At 52.4% G+C, this 13495-nt stretch overlaps 1 long non-coding RNA gene across 1 annotated transcript; it reads right to left on the bottom strand.

The window, feature by feature from the left end:
- Positions 1-1951: 1951 nt before the first annotated feature.
- LOC107975407 (uncharacterized) lies at positions 1952-7239 on the bottom strand. Its single transcript, XR_001718931.4, has 2 exons — positions 6839-7239; positions 1952-5297 (listed from the first exon to the last, which is right to left on the bottom strand). It is a non-coding gene; the product is annotated as an uncharacterized LOC107975407 (long non-coding RNA).
- Between the last annotated feature and the right edge of the window lie 6256 nt (positions 7240-13495).

Raw genomic sequence — 13495 nt, 5'->3', positions numbered from 1 at the left:
ACGGCTGCTGTGGCCATCCTGACTGTGCTTCACAACTTGTCACTGACGGCGCTTTCCTTAGAGGAGGGTGGAGGAGATCATCACCAGGGTGGGTGGAAAGGAGCTCACCAGGCCAATGCTGCAAAGTTAGATTCGGGGCCTTTGTCTTCACGTATATGCAACGTCAGTGCGCCCATCTGCTCACGTCTGCTCATGTGTCCTCTTATGCAGCCTTTGGGAAAGGGACCCCTGGAATGGTGTACTTTCTGACAAGTCCCAGACAGACACTGGGACTGGATTATGGTGTAGGCCGATGGGGCCCTGCATCCTCCAAGTCTTAAGAGTATAGGGCTAGAAAGTAGGTAAATTGGGGATCTGAGTGCATTGCAGAGAGGAGGGTACTGGACGCCCCTCAGGGGCCAGGGTAGAGGGTGACCCCTCCAGCTGACATTGGAGCTGAGGATTAAGGATGAACAGAAGTTTCCAGGTGGATAAGGGAGGGAGGATATTCCAGGCAGAGAAGCATATGTGGGCTAATTGTCTGTGAATAGATTTGACTATTGTGATAGAGTCGCAAACACGTACTATTATATGCCACTGGCCTCGTAATGCAGAAGGCACGCTACCCCTGCTAGGAACGGCAACCCCGCCTCCCACCTCTCATTCTTTGTTTTATACAGAGAGGGGTGGATAGATACCCACGAGGCCACACAGAGAGGGGCCAGCCCCCAAGGTGCTTCCTGCAACAGGGGCAACTGAGGGCTCGGCAGTCCCTTACAAGCGAGGCCAAGTGGTCCTAAAGCTTGGCAGAGCCGGGGAAGAGGCAGGGGAGGAGGAGATACTGGGTGCTGGAGCCCTAGGGTAGCACAGGAAGGGGGTGCCTCAGGCCTTGGGCCCCAGGCCTGTCTCATCTGACCCCTTGATTTGTCAGCCTTCCCCTCTCTCCCCCTTCCCCAGCCCTATAGTCTTAACACTGAGGATGGAGGGCCCCTACCAGTCTACACAATAACCACGTCCCGGTGTTGATGGGGGACATGTTAGAAAGTACGCTGTTCCAAGGGTTCACTTCCCAAAGGTCACACAAGAAACACGTCCTCCTGTGAATAAGACACACTTGATCTTAGCCAAAAGGCCGAGAAGCAATCTGCTGCGAATAAGACGATAGCCTTCATCCGATGGTGGAGGGATACGTCCCCTGCCCCTGTTCTGCCCCTCTGTCTGCCCCTCTGAGTTGGGAAGTTTGCTCTAAGGGAGAGAAAATGCAGCTAAAAATGGGGCAAAATTCACTTCTTTCTGGTATGCCATTTGATGTTTACCCAGGCAAATCTTTGTGTTCAATTTTTTCACTTTCGATCATCATCAATGTTGCATACGCGTTAAGAGACAAAGGCCCGAATCTGACTTTGCAGCACGGGCCTGGTGAGCTCCTTTGCACCCACCCTGTTGAGGAGCTCCTTCACCATCCTCTAAGGAAAGCACAGTCAGTGACAAGATGCCAAAGCTGCCGTCCCGGCTTCCAAGAGCTGACAGTTACATTTGCAGGAATTTTGTCAGCCAGTGGTTAGCTTGAAATCAGTCTGGAGGGAAGTACGAGTACAGGAATTTGTGAATGCTACAAACCTCAGGCCTTTTTTTCCCCAGAAAGCCATTGCTAAAGATTTATGCTAACCCACTGCCAGCACAGCTGAGCGTGACAGGCCTGGAGGAGGGCAGTGGGACGGGGGAGTGGAGGGAGAACAGCCAGCCCAGGCCCTGGGGAGCCTGGGCAGGGAGGGTGCACACGAGCTCTGTGCAGCATGGCCACCCTCAGCTCTGCTCTGAGTTACATGCTCACCCTGGGTGCTGGGTCCTTGGGGGTCCAAGCAGGAGTCAACTAGGGAGGTGCATTTATTTGTCTTCCAGGCACAATCTGGTGATTGCATGGGTGAAGACCCAGGAGGGGAGAAAGAAAGGCAAGTGGACACACCTGAGAGAGCTTCCAAGGTGCTGTTAGCAAGGGTCGCCGAGGATTTAATTAAGCAGACAAGTGAGAAGAAGAACTGGTGCATGGCACATGGGGTTCTGGCTTAGGTGGCTGAGTGGGTGGGGTTGTCCTTTAGTGAGACAAAATGGAGATGAAACAAATCTGGAAGGAGAAGCTGGAATTATGTTTTGGGCAACTGTCATTTGAGATGCCAAGTGAGCAATAGCGTATGAGACTAGAGTGCAAGGGCAGGGCTGGACATCAGGCTGGGGAGGGAGCAGCAGAGAGATGAGATCTGCGAGTGCATTCATCCACACAGGCTGGAGAGCCTCGGCCATGACCCTGAGCCCCATCAAACCCTCCTCCTCTAACTAGGGTAGAAGTGGAGCTCACAGGAAGCCAGGAGCGGTGCCTCTTTTGAAAATAAAGGTGCCGCCTTCCCCTTTGAAATGAGCCTCTGGTGGAGATCTTCGACTCACCCAGAGGGGCCTGGCATCCCCCACCTTCCCTCCTCTGCGTGGATTTGCTGTCCGTCTCTGCTCCTTTGTCCCCTCTCCCCGTCTCTCTTCCTCTTTGTCCTCTCAGGAGGCGCAAGTGCATTTTTTGGCTTTAGACAACAAAAAACTTCAGAAAATGTTTACTCCCTCCTAAAATATTGGCAATCTCCTTGGAATCAGGCTTGAGCTCCCTGGGGACTTGATCTACTTCAGGCCGCGCTTCGGAGCATGTCCAGAGAGTGGAAATAAGGTCTGCTCCACCAGATGTGAATAGCATTTCTGTTTCAGCCTAGCATAGCAAATGCATTTAGAAAAAAAGCCAGAAAAAAACATTTCTTCACTCTTGGTCAGCCAGGCAGCACGTGCCAGGTGGACAATTTTACCTTTCATCAACAAATGGAGAATTCTTGGCTCCTTTTACGCCAATTTTGCCTCTTCTTCAGCCCACCTGGGACGTGCACAGCTTTTGACATGACTTCAAGTAAGGTTGCTTTACAAAATTGATGGGCATTTAGGATGAGAAAGACAGGATTCATGAGTGCCGATTGTATACTGAGAGCTTGCTGTGTCCACACAGCTGAGCCCGGTGGCGGGAGCAAGCCACAGGCCTGGCTACGGGCCAGCACAGTCCGGCTGTCTACACTGCGGCAGCCCGTGTGTTTGCACTAGGGTTTTAGAGTGATCTGATGCTCTCCTTTGCTTCTTCATGGGGAAGACTATGCCATAAGGCCCCTGGCTGCCCCGGGGCGCCCCCTGCCTCTGTCCTTTCAACACCCAGCGCAGCTAGCAACAGCCAGAGGTTGTGACATGAGGCTTTCTTCAGTGAATCCAAGATGATGCCAATAAACAGCTTCCTTCCCAGCGGCCTCCACAGTTCCCTGGAACACCAGGAGTGCCCGTGGCGCACACTCAGCCAGGCCAGGAGCTGAGAAGTGGAGCTCCAGCGCAGGCTTCAGGGCAAATGGGCCCTAGTCTTTGGCAACACTCGGCATCTCTGTTTTCACGGCACCCTTCAAAACTAAATGCTAAATTACTCCTGGGCATTGAGTAACACCTCTCTTTGTCTACAGACAGATGGATGGGGTGATGGAGGCAGATAGATGGATGGGGTGATGGAGCTGGTGATGGAGAAACCAGCTTAAGTAGAAAAACTACATTTTAATATGCTTAAGTCACTTCAGCCCCTAATGTTTACCTCTGTTGGGTTATTCGCCCCATGAATTCCTCTTACACATGCAGGAAAGCACCATCTGCCCATTCTTCTGAATCTCAGGTGCAGCCGTGCCTGTGTTGATCCACTGCGGACCCACCGAGGGCTGTGTGACTTCCTGGTGGCCGCAGAGGCTCTGCGCAAACGCCGCAGGTGGCTCTGCGTGTGGGCTCACAGGTGAGCCCAGGCGAGCCGCCTGTCTGCAAGATGAGGGCTTGGATGGAGGCACCCCAGGCTCCACCTTCGATGGCCTTGCTTTCCTCCAGCTACCAAGGAGCCTCGTGGTAAAGCATGTGTGGTTCTGGGCCAACTTTTTAAACATTTGATAAATATCTAATGGAGAGTTCGTGTGCCAACAAAGGGTGGTATTTTTATTATAAAGGTGTACTTGGTCTTCACTGGGAGCTCATAATGGAATTCCAGAGCAGGACGCATGTGGCATCGCTGTCTGGGGGGCTGCCAGAAACATCCAGGGGGTCCAGGAATGGGTCCAAGGTGTGAACAGGGTGTCTGGGGGTGCTCTGTCGGTGCGGGGGCCGTGGCTGGGCAGGCAGGCAGGCATGTGGGCTGTGTGTTCTGAGAGGCCTGCCCAGCGTGTGTGAGCCCCAGCATCTCAGAGCTGGGTCCACCAGCTCCACTCCCCGTCCTCTGTCCTCCTGCATCTGTGGCAAGAGCGCCCATGGGCATGGTGTACATGTGCCAAGCTGGGACGGGAAGTCCACGTGGGGTCCCAGCCTCCAGCTGTGGGTCCCCTCTCTCTGAGGCCACTAGGCAGGGCAGGGTGAAGCCAGACACACTTCACGCAGGCATGAATGCTTGCGTGTGACTGGGTTAGGACCAGGCCCACAGAGACTCAGTTTCCTTTTCTATAAAACAGAGACGATCGCACCTGTCTTGAAGCGGCGACGTGGAGCTGAGATGTGATCCCTGCCCCTGGCCCAGTGCATGGTCACTGCCCAGTAAAGGCCGACTCCTTTCCATCCCTGGTGACCACACGCCGTCCCTCTAGGGAGTCTGTGCCGTCTCTCTTGGGGCGCCAGGCTCTGGTCCGCTCCAGGGTGGCAATCTCCCCACAGGAAGCTTCAGCGCCAAGGCTGACAGATCCCGGGGCTGGGGGCGAGACTTAACCCTTTCTGAGCACAGACCACAAGGTGCGCCACCCCATCCAAAGGGAAAGGCAAGACCATCAAGGCAGGAAGAGCAAGCTGGAGCTCCCACCTTGGGTCTAAGTTCTCCTTTGGGCTTTTAAAATCCCTCAGTCTGAAGAGGAAGCACCCTGCTCCAGGATTCCCTGACCTTGAGACCTTTCTTTGGGTGGTCACGCGGCACCTCCCAGCCCTCCACCCTCATTCCCCCTTCCTACCTCAGGGAGAAGTGAGTCTGGTTTCCACTACACTGTCCCCTTGGCTCAGGAGGGGAATGTTCTGGAAAAGGCTGATCCCCTCTCCAGCTGCAGATGTTGTGCTGCTGTGACTTGTTCTTGCCTCACTGGAAGCATTGGGTGCCGCTTCCCATTTCTGATATTCAGAGCACAGTGGTGTGGACCAGATGCAAACTTTACTTCTTAGTGGAAAGACCACAGCTGCTCCAACGGTCGTGGGGTGACCCCCCCGTCTCCATGCTGCCGTGTGTCTCCGTTAAGTACTTGCTGTAGGCAGAGCAGTCAGGTCACGGTGGGAAAGGCATGGAAGAAATTAAAGAGGAGCCTGAGAATGATTAAAGTTCCAACTTCTTGTGAACACACAAGAAAATGTTTACATGACAATATGTCAGCAACTGTGAGTGATATAGTAAAGAAAAAAAAGAAACATATCACTTAGGGTGTGCAGGGGGATGAATAGATTTGGGCGAGGTTGATTAATCAGGGGAGGCTTTTGAAGCAGATGAATTTTGAGCCGGGTCTTTAAGGAACAGAGGTGAATTGGCAACGCCAGGAGTACAATGCGGACATGCCAAGATAAACAGAGCCCTACACAGTGGGTCCGTAGTATCTCTAGTCTCTCTTTGTGTGTGACTTCCCACATACAAAATAGAATCTGTGCTTTAGTTAAGTTTACTCACAGACGCTCATTATAATCCTATATTCAGTGACTCATAACTTTCTGAAAACTTTTTGGCTGAAACTATTTAGTCTTGTGTTTTGTTTTGGTGTTTTTTTGTCCCAGAAAGGTGATTTTGTGTGACTGTTTAAGACTGAACAAAATTGTGTTTTATTTTTGAGTCATGGGAGAGGGTATTTAAAAAACAGTCTCTGCTCTACAACATAATTTTTAAGTGGTACGGCCAAATTATTTAGATTTCATATGCTTCTGAAGAATGTCTGGGTTATTCCTAAGACTGGCCTGGTTTATTTGTGGACATGATCTTTTTCTATAACCACCAAAGGGCTACAGATTCATCGTTTTCCCCCAAACACTGATGATGCACCTTCAGGACCGTAAGTCCAGTTGATTTTACAAGGGTGAAAAGGCCTCACAGGTCTTATTCAGCGCTGGTCAAAATGAGCGCGGGATATTTTAAAGGACCTGGTTTACAGAGTCAAGTAAGGCAGACTTTCCCCAGAAGCAGCTTCGGTGGCCGTTGAGGCACACAGACCGGAGCTTGGGCATTTCTGACCCCAAGAAGTCAGTTCTCAGAAAACTTCCGCAGGGTGGTCAAGAATCCATCCATCTCTCTCCTTCTCCCAACCTGCACATAAAGACGCCTGGAAGGAGCCCGCTGTAGATCAGGGAGGAAGAGGCCACCTGAAGGAGGGAGGGAGTTTTGTACCCTGGGCTCCCTGACGTCTGTCGGACAGACCCCGCGGTGTTTCTGAAAGAGGAGGGGTGTGTGGAACCCCGTGGACGGGAGCGCACAGAGACGGGAGCATGGTTTCACTCGCCCTGCACAGCTGATCCCTGCCAGACCGGGGCCACTACCCAGGCCTAGGATTTCTCGGCCTAGGACCACGGTTAGCAAAGTTTTTTTTTTTAAAAAAGAAAAAGCTGCCGTAGCAGCTCCTCTCTACAAACCTCTTGTGTTAAGAAAAGCAAAATATTCACAATGATGTAAATGGACTTAACACTACTGACCTGGACACTTACAAATGGTTAAGGTGGGAAATTTCCTATTATTTTATACGATGTGATTTTTACCACAATTAAAAATGTTAAAAAGGAAAATTCCCAGGCTGAAAACCTGGCAGCTTACCTCTCTTTATCTGCCTGAGGAGAACGGCCTCCCTCCTGCTGGACAAACAGAGCGCAATTCTCCACACCCGGCTCAGGCCTCCGCCGCCGGAAGGAGGACTCCCTGGAGAGCGGGTCCACCTCAAGCAGTTCCTCTCCCCACTGCACCCACCGGCGCTCATGGCCGAGCTGTTACGCCATGTTTTTCGTGTTGTTTCTTGCATGTCCAGTCTATTTTCCGGGCTAAAGTGGTCATCTCCCTCCAGCAGAGACCTGGCAGTGTCTCCTCTGGAGCCTCTCCCGCAAAGTCCCCCAAACCCCGCTCCTGCGTACTTGCTCCCGCAGGGCCCGCCACGCTCACGTACACGCTCCCGCAGAGCCCGCCACCCCCGCGTACACGCTCCCGCAGGGCCCGCCACGCTCACGTACACGCTCCCGCAGGGCCCGCCACGCTCACGTACACGCTCCCGCAGGGCCCGCCACGCTCACGTACACGCTCCCGCAGGGCCCGCCACCCCCGCGTACACGCTCCCGCAGGGCCCGCCACGCTCACGTACACGCTCCCGCAGAGCCCGCCACCCCCGCGTACACGCTCCCGCAGGGCCCGCCACGCTCACGTACGCGCTCCCGCAGGGCCCGCCACCCCCGCGTACACGCTCCCGCAGGGCCCGCCATGCTCACGTACACGCTCCCGCAGGGCCCGCCACCACGCTCACGTACACGCTCCCGCAGGGCCCCCCCACCCCCCCGCGCCCTGATAGACATTAGCCCCCACGCCTGCGTACACGTTCCCCCAGAGGCCGCCACGCCCGCGTACACACTCCTGTGGAATCCATCGCATTGGTGTACACGCTCCGGCAGAGCCCGCCACACTCACCTAAACCCTAAGAAAATGGAGGGCCAAGATTGTGGATTAAACCAAAGTCTACATTTCCTCTGTTAAAAAGGCCTATTCAAGTCAAGGGAACTTTTTAAGGTATGTGCCTACCAGGATGTGGGTGAGAGAAGAGAAAATGACACCCACAAACTTTTTGGAAAGCAGAGGGGGTTCTGAGCCTGCGGCGGGGGAAGCTGAGCCCCCATCTGACTTGCAGTAGAAAATTCTTCCAGGCTCAAGCTCAAGACCTGGAGACACAGCCACCTCCGGCATGTGTGAAGGGCCAGCTAAGCCCGGGAGTGCTGGTGAGGCTCTGCCTGGATGCCCCCCTCGCGCCACACCTAGGCCTCAGCGGCATCTGGAGGTGAGTCGATGGGAATGGTCAGAGCGAGGGTGGACAGGGACGCCAGCCGCCACGGGGCAGAGAGGTCGTGTGAGACCAGGAGGGATGGGAGCCAAAGGCCGGCCTCTTCCTCGGCTCGGCTTCCAGAGCCTGGCGGTGAATTATTCCCTTTCCAGGCAGAGGATTCGGAGCTCTTCCCCGGCACAGAGCTTGGAGCCAGGCAGGACGGACGACCCAGCCGAGGTCAAAGCAGGGACATTTCTCTTCACCCGCCTGGCTAAATATCAGAAAAACACTGTCGCTATGAGCACATTTTTATAAATATTTGAGTTAAATCGTTATTAAATTGCATATGATTCATTCCATAATTATGGTTCAGTAGTTCTCAGTGAATCATTCAGTGATTAATAGTTTCTGGATTTAAAAGAAAACTTTCAGGTACAATCAGGAGAGCTACCCAAAATAGAGACCCAGAAAACGCTAGGAAATCAAGACCCTCCTCGCAGGGAGGACAGACAGGTCCCCTGGCCTGCCCTGTAGGCGTGCCCAGAACAAACCCTTTTCCTGTGAGCATGTGTCCCAGGTCACGTGCACGGACGCCACGGTGCACCTCGCTGTCCCGAGTCACCTGCACGGACGCCACGGTGCCCCTCGCTGTCCCAATTTACCTGCACAGACTCCACAGTGCCCCTCGCTGTCCCGGGTCACCTGCACGACGCCACGGTGCCCCTCGCTGTGCTGGGTCACCTGCACGACGCCACAGTGCCCCTTGCTGTCCTAATCCACCTGCAGGGTACCGCGGTCTTCAGCTGGGTGCCAAGAATGTCCCTCCACTACAGCTTCTCCAGTTTCTTCTCTACACAGAGATTATGATCGCACCTTTCCCATGTGAGAATAGACCAATGCAGTTTTCTGCAGAAATTGGGGAAAACAGTAATTATATTTTACAACAATAACTGGGAAGGACGGTCTGGTGGATAACGTGTTTTACACCAGCTTCAAGGTTTGATCTACAGAGATGGCATTTTGTGGGAGCAAGCCAGGCCCCGCTTACAGCCCTGAGCTGTCTGGGGCCACAGTCACTTTCCACAGGCAGGCATGAGTTCTCCACCCTGAAGCGGGCCGCTGCCCGGTGACCTGGAGCGACGCAGAGGTGCTCCTTGTCCACACTTCGACCCAAGACCGGCCGCTGCTCCCCACCTCAGACCTTGTCCTCTGTCCACAGTCATGTTGCCTGCCTTTCCCTGGAGCCGACTGCCTTGGCCACCCATGGCTTTGTGATGGGCGTGTTCTGTGAGGAGGACGTCACCTTCCCGCCCCTGTCTTGACCCCCTCGTCTGTGAAAGGAGACCTGTTGCAGGCCGGCGGAAGCGTGTGAATCACACTCGTCCAGCCCCGAGGCAGGGCCACATCCTCAGACCCATCATGAGTGCATCCGTTGCCGTGGCTGTTTCCGGCAGCTCGCTGTGTGTGTCCCAGCAACTGCTTTGAGCATTTTCCTTACATCGAAACTTACTCCATCAAAAAATAAAATAAAATAATGACTGTGAGGTCGATAACATCGTTACCACTTTGGGGATGAGAAAATGCATGCCCAGCTCACGTGGAGAGGCCAGACTCAGCCCTCTGACTCCAGCAGCCACAGGCCTAGCTGCCTCCCAGCAGTGGGCAGGGGACCTACTGGTGGAACTTACTGGCTCCGGCCACTCCAGGAAAGGAGGTGGGGGCCGGGAGGTGGGGAGCTCGCCCAGGGCCTTGGGTTCAGCACGATGGAAGGTCTTCTAGAACCAGGTCCCCTCCTGCCCACGGTGCAGAGCTGCTGGGCCGGGTATGCAGGGAATGGTGGTGAGGGGCCCATGAAGGAACGCCTAGAGAGAGACCCAGACATGAAGGGCCAGCGGCCAAGAGCTCCCCACTGCCCCCGCCCTGGCAGGCCGTGCACCGCGGGCCTGAGAACAGCCTTCCTTTCACCAGGCTCCGTGCACGTCTGGTGTTTGGATTCCACGCCTGAGGAAACGTGTGGGTGACCATCTGGCTGCGCGGACGCCTGCAGGGCCAGGGATGGGCCGCCCCTCCTTCCCAAGGGCAAACAGCCTCGGGACGGCGACGGGACAAGCTCTGCTAAGTAGTCAGCCACAAATTTGTTTTCTTTGAAGGAAATAAAGAACAATTTTTCTATTGTATAAAACCAAAAATGTAGCACTTAATTCCAGTGTGATTCACTCTGTGAGCAAACTTAGTTCCCACACTGACCTCGGTCTCAGGGAGTGAAGTGAGGACTCCCTCCACCTCCTGAAGAATCTCAGAGAAGCTGTGGACCTTCCCGCCACTCCTGGGCCATTTGCCCCTGGAGGCCTAGGTTCCCATCACTGATCCCCCACCTGAGCCCTGGGGAATCCGGGGTGCCCCGAGACTCTCTGCATCCTGCTGGGAGCCCCCCAGCTTCCGCTCTGAGCCTGACACCAGCTCTGCGCAGCTATCATTGGCCATCCCTCGTCCTGTAGCTATGCTGGTACCTTCTTGATGTCTCTCTGACAGCCACAGATGGGAGGCTTTAGGGTACAGCAGATCCTTCAGGGAAGTTTTGTGGGTCACAAGGAACAGGTTATACATCACAGAAAACATCACGTATCGGATACCCCTGTTTTTTAGCAACTCTAATGTTTTAAACTTAAAATAATCACGAACACGGGTGCAGAAAAATCTCAGCCAGTGCAAAGGGTCATGCAACAGAAAGCAAAGGTTTTCCATCTTTTGAGTCCCTCCCACTGCTCCACTGCCTGGTTCTAACGCCTTTTGTTTCTGGCTTTCAGCTCTTCTTCTGACCACTTCCATAATTCAGAATAATGCATAGATGCCACTAATATGCAGGCCCACTGATTTCTAATTGTTTTCATAGATAATACATCAACACACTTTAAAAACCAAAGATTATTCAATCTCCTTCCCCTGTGTACCTGTCTGCCCCTTTCCCACTCCCAGAGGCCGTCCCGTCTCATGGTCCTACATGTGTCCTTTGGGAGTTTACACACACAAAAGAAAATAAAGATAGACCTTCCTATTTTCAGCTTTTTTTTTTTTTTTTTTGAGACCGAGTCTCGCTCTTGCTACCCAGGCTGGAGTGCAGTGACGTAATATCGGCTCACCGCAACCTCCACCTCCCAGGTTCAAGCGATTCTCCTGCCTCAGCCTCCGGAGTAGCTGGGATTACAGGCGCGTGCCACCAGGCCCAGCTAATTTTGTATTTTTAGTAGAGATGGGGTTTCTCCATGTTGGACAGGCTGGCCGCAAACTCCCGACCACAGGTGATCCACTGGCCTCGGCCTCCCAAAGTGCTGGGATTACAGGCATAAGCCACCATGCCCAGCCCTTTCAGCCTTTTTTTTGTGTGTGTGACACTAAAGATAGCACAATGTAGACACTGTTTAGGACCTTGCTTTTTCACTTAGCAGCTGATTTTAGAAAACTTTCCATCTGGGCACCTGGAGACGCTGCTCCTTTTGTAAACTCCGTAGCATTCCATGGCCCTGTGGGCTACAGATTTTCCCACCAGCCCCTCGTTGTTGGAATCTGAGCTGCTCCAGGTGCTGTTTGCACATCATTGCATGTGTTTGCGAGGACATAGGATAGGGCAAGGGCATTGCAGGGCAGGGGTTCACAGGCGAAGGGTGTATCTGTGCACCTGTGCACCTGTTCCTTCGACACACAGTGCTAAATTGCCCTCTACAGGGGATGAATCCTTCTGCCTTTGGATGTGTCAACTTTATGCAGTAATCCACTGACATGTGAAAGTTCAGGAGTTTAACATTTACATTGCGTGTCACCGCCGCCTTCTTAGCACTTCTCAAATCTGATCATGGCTTTGTTCGAGGCCTCACCTGTAGACTATGCCTATTGCTTCCCCGCATTATAACAAAAGGAAATGAGCCAACCTGCACTCCCCACTCTCCTCCCTTTCTTCCCACCTCACAGCTCTGTCAGAGCCTTCCTTCTAGATTACTAAAGCATGTCGCTGTCACCATGTAGCTGTCACTTTCCTTCCTGTGCAATGACTCTAAAATGTTCCTTACACTGATTTTAAACCCTAAAAATGTCATTTATATTTTATCCTTTTATAAAATTATTTCCCTGCATAATTACGTAGCTTGAGACTGTTCAAACTAGACTGCTTAAAGGACAGCATTTCTGCTGGTTAAGTGGATATTCTTTCTTCATACTTTTTCTACTGCTCAAAACCATGGCGAATTTTACTTTGCTTTATGTGCTGTTTTATTCACTCAACAAATATTAATTGAGTCAGGACTGGCTGTGTCATGGTCAACAAGCAACAGAACACCCCCTCCCTGGAGCTTACGTTCTAGGGACACAGAACATGTGGAACCATTAGGTGGCAGGGGAAGCAGGAGGCAAGGCCATTGTCACCCAAACGAGGAAGAGGAGAAGCCTTCACTTGGAAGTTGACAGCTATGTGGAGACTTCAGGAAGACAGAGAAGGAACAAGCCATTTGGATATCGGGGAAAGTGCCTTCAGGCTCAGGGGCAGCATGGGTAACAGCTCTGAGGCTGCCTGCTGTGTGGACAGGGTGGTCAGGTGATTCCTGACGCTGGAATGGGCCCCAAGGGGGTGGTGATAGGAGGAGTGAGGTCAAGTGACCAGGGTGCAGGGCGTGCAGTGCCTCGAAGGCCGTGCTGAGAAATTTGGATTTCAGTCGAATATTACTGGAAATCACTGAACTGTTTAACAAGGCAGTGTTATTGTCTGACTTGTGTTTTTAAGTCAGAACTCCCTCTGCTATGAAGATAATAAATTGGAAGGGGGATGTGGAACATGAGCAATGGTGGAAGGAGGATGGTAGAGCATTCCAGACAAGAAGTGATGAAGGCCTGGGCCAGTATGTGGCAGCAGTGGTGGAAGATCTGGGTTCAGTTCTCCAGGTCCTCCAGCTTGCCCACTGCAGGTTTGGAACTTCTCAACCTTCAGAATTTTATGAGCCAATTCCATATATATATGAAAGAGAATTTTAAGACTGAGTTTTCTGAATTGGTTCTGGTATTTCTAGAATTGGCTCTCTAATCTTATTAGAGTTAGAGATTCTAGTGATTCTATTCTGTTTTCCAGTGGTAAAGAAGCACTGGCAGTCCATGGCATGGTTTGGAAACAAAGACATGCAAAATATCTCCACCGGATCCTCCTAGTGAAGCACTGATAAGAAGCAAGGATCTGGGTAACAGTGAATATGATACTTTCAAACATGTTTGGAAAATGAACAAATAGAGTGAGATTGGCTGGTTGCTTCTAATGTCACTGGACAAAATGGGGAAAGAAAAGAATAAGCTCAAGGATTCAAACTCCCAACTCAAGCCCCAGATAAATAATCTGAAGCTTCTATATGCACCCTAAAGGAGACCTTCATCTCCTGTAGCTACAGGGTTCAGATCACTGAAAATCAAACCCAGAA

Source organism: Pan troglodytes, chromosome 5 (assembly GCF_028858775.2).
Source record: "Pan troglodytes isolate AG18354 chromosome 5, NHGRI_mPanTro3-v2.0_pri, whole genome shotgun sequence".
Taxonomy (NCBI): Eukaryota; Metazoa; Chordata; class Mammalia; order Primates; family Hominidae; genus Pan; species Pan troglodytes.
The sequence above is the reverse complement of the archived record's forward strand: the minus strand, read 5'-3'. Positions and strand labels throughout refer to the sequence as shown.